The sequence below is a fragment of the Lactuca virosa genome, chromosome 1 (assembly GCF_052849685.1).
Source record: "Lactuca virosa cultivar CGN04683 chromosome 1, Lactuca_virosa_CGN04683_v6, whole genome shotgun sequence".
Taxonomy (NCBI): domain Eukaryota; kingdom Viridiplantae; phylum Streptophyta; class Magnoliopsida; order Asterales; family Asteraceae; genus Lactuca; species Lactuca virosa.
Window position 1 is genome coordinate 111,416,280 of NC_136426.1, and position 3,941 is coordinate 111,420,220.

The following is a 3,941-nucleotide window of genomic DNA, read 5'->3' on the forward strand; positions in this document are numbered from 1 at the left end:
GAAGATTATTTTTAGAAGCGAGGTGCTGTCCGAATCACCCCTTATCAGGTGAGTGCATAGTAACTTTCATCTTACACATAGATATGAAGTATTTTATATAAATTACGTGTTATGTGCATATCTACTTAAGATCCATGCTAGATGAAAGATTTAAACTTCTTTGTTTTTAAGATCTAAGCTGTATATGTATTTTATACTTTGAGATCTATGTTGGATGAAAGATCTAACTTCTTTCTTTACAGATCTGAACCTTTTTCTTCAGATCTAGGCTGTAGATGTACTTTGTTTATAGATTTGAACCTTTTTTCTTCAGATCTAGGCTGTAGACGTACTTTGTTTACAGATCTGAACCTTTTTCTTCAGATCTAGGCTGTGGATGTACTTTGTTTACAGATCTGAACCTTTTTCTTTAGATCTAGGCTGAGATGTACTTTGTTTATAGATTTGAACCTTTTTCTTCAGATCTAGGCTGTAGACGTACTTTGTTTACATATCTGAACCTTTTTCTTCAGATCTAGGCTGTGGATGTACATTGTTTACAGATCTGAACCTTTTTCTTCAGATCTAGGCTGTAGATGTACTTTGTTTACAAATCTGAACATTTTTCTTCAGATCTAGGCGGTAGATGTATTTTGTTTACAGATCTGAACTTTTTTCTTCAGATCTAGGCTGTAGATGTACTTTGTTTACAGATTTGAACCTTTTTCTTCAGATCTAGGCTGTAGATGTACTTTGTTTACAGATATGAACCTTTTTCTTCAGATCTAGGTGGTAGATGTATTTTGTTTTCAGATCTGAACCTTTTGTTCAAATCTAAAGCTATAGAGGTATTTTATATCTACAAAAAAATATTGGGTAGAACATGGGTAGATAAATGATGAGGTATGAAAGATGATATAGGTGAATATTGGTAGCTGCATCATAACCTATAAATGATTTTGAAACGCAATGTACTCTAAACATCCTAGCAGATGCGCCTATAGGATAATATCGGCAGCTGCGCCTAATAGAGAATGTCATAATCTCTGCAGCTGCGCCTAGATGATAATATTGGCAGCCGCGCCTAAAAGATAACATTGGCAGCTGCGCCTAATAGATGATACTGGCAGCTGCGCCTACTTGAGAACAACACAATCCTGGCAGCTGCGCCTAAAGGATAATAATGGTAGTTGTGCCTAATAGATGACATTAGCAGTAATGGACTTCGCGCGTGTTCCCTAGGATAAACCTTAGGAATGAATGAATGAAGGATAACTGATTCTTAGGGTAAACCTTAAGAATAAAGATAATGGGGATGGGTAATCGGGTTGATTGTTTGATGATTAAACATAATAATTATATTATTGTGGGTTGAAAACCCTATGTAATCACCAGGTTTCCCAACCTGACCCACTCAGTTTATTTGTATCACAGGTGTCGATATAAAGCTGCACTACACTGAGAGATTAAAGAAATGTAGACCACTAGTGATAATGAATGTAAGTTCTGTTTATGCTTATGTCTCTGTATTGACGATGACATCCCAAATGTTTTAAAATGAATGAAAATACATTTCTTCGGAAATGCTTTGATAACGTACTTATCATGTTTTTCTGGGAACAAATTCCGCAACATTTTTATTAAAAGAGGTACTCTGATTTTTATAAAGCATAAACAAAATCGGTCTTTTCTGGCCGCGAAAATGGGGATGTCACATTATCTTTCTCATACTCTATCATCTGTTCTCTTTCTTTAATAGCATACATTGTTATCATTCTTTTCTTTTATCTTTCTTTTTCTCTTCTTTATTTTTACTTTCTACTCTTTCTCTTAAGCCTCTTAACAAACTCTTCTCATAATCTTCCCTTATCATCTTAACAGGCTCTTATCATACTCTTCCCTTAGCCTCTTAACAAGCTCTTCTCATGCTCTATACATACTCTAACTCTGTCTGTATCTATATCTCTACTCTTCTCTATCTCTTCTCTTAGCCTCTTAACATGCTATTCTCATGTTCTACTCTAAGGGAATTACATCCGAGTTTCATCACTAGGCACGCTCACCCAGTCTTACCCCTCTCTCTTATGATCCTACGTGGATCCTTAATCTTTCTTCTTACTCTCGAATCCCTCATAGATTCCTTACTCTTAACCCCTTGTGTGTTACATCTAAGTTCATATAAAGAACTCTTTAATCTTGTTCCTCGCAAGGAACCTTTCTCTATCTCTTCTAACCGTACTCAATCTACATTCTTGAGAATCATCTATCTATATTCCCAAAGAAATCATCATCTCTTTCCCTGTAGGGACATAATATCATTCCCACAGGAATCATACTCTTTGTCCTTGTAGCAACCTCTACTATATTCCCAAAGGAATCTCTATGTCTTGTCCCCGAAGGAACCTACTCTTGTTCCCGTAGGAACCATACTCTTATTCTCAAAGGAATCTTACTCTTGTCCCTAGGGATGGCAAAAACCCCATACCCGATGGGGAACCCGAAACCCGCACCCGTTTTGACCGGGGAATCCCCAAGTTGACCGGGGATGGGGAATCCCCGAATAAAAAAATGGGGATGGGGATACCCCTAATCCCCGACCCTGGACCCGCCCCCGATATATATTAATATATAAAAATAATACAAAACATATATTTATATTACAATTTACAATACATAAAATTTGATCCAAGTAACCTAACTCATTAGTAATTACTTGGTTGAAATTATATATTTTTTCTTTTATCTAAGTTAAACTCATGTATATTTTTTGTATTTTGTTTATCTATTTTAACTCAAATATCTCTTTGATAAATTTTTTCTACTTGAATTTTCATGTACATATTTAAATTTGGAAGAAAATTTGTTTATATTTTTTATGCAATCTATGGATATTTTTATAATTTGTAAAATCTTTAAGAGCAATAGGTATGAGTCACGTTATAACACCAATTTCATATGCCACCTCAACCATAACACCAAGGGGGAAATGGTGTTCCCCATGTTATAACATGTTAAGAGGTAGAGAGAGAAAGAAAGAAAATGATTTGATTGGTTGATAAAGGCAACAAACAATTAAACTTTCTGTTGTATCTTGCCTTCGTCACAACGAGATATGCCATAACACCCTCTTAACAAGAAGAGGGGGGGGGGGTGCTCATCTTGTTATGACTAGGTGATGAGGTGCCACATCAGCAATAATACCACTTCTCGTTGCCCATACCGTATGCTCTAAACTTATGATGGTAAAATTGAAATTTAGAGTTTTTCTTTACATAAAAGTTTTCATATTAAAAGAGAAAAAGAAATCCCCGCTTCCCCGTTGGGGATCCCCAATCCCCATTGGAGGTGGGGATGGGGGGTTTATTTATATTCCCCGACGGGGATGGGGATGGGGATAGGGATTGGAATGAGGATTCGGGGATGGGGATGGGGATTGGGGTCCCCTGTAATACCCGCCCCCGTTGCCATCTCTACTTGTCCCTGTAGATACCATACTCTTATTCCCGAAGGAATCTTCTATCTTTTGTCCCCGTAGAAACCTTGCTCTTATTCCCGAAGGAATCTTCCATCTCTTGTTCCCGTAGGAACCATACTCTTGTCACCGAAGGAACCTTCTATCTCTTGTTCCCGTATGAACCATACTCTTGTCCCTAAAGGAACCTTCTTTCTCTATATCTCTATCTTTGTTATGTGACTCATCACATAACACTTATCTATTGGACAATCTATCTCTTTATCTTATTAAGAGATCTTCTATTACTTATCTAGTACTTAATACATTAAGTACTTAATCTATATCTATGTCTAGTACCATAGAGCATTCTAGAATACTAATGGTAGCTAGACGTACTTACATACTCTTATGATTATAATACATATAATCATCTTTTATCTCTTTCTTCTATCTCTTAGGTATTTAGCAAATACCTTTCTCATCTAAACCCACATATCCTTGTATACAT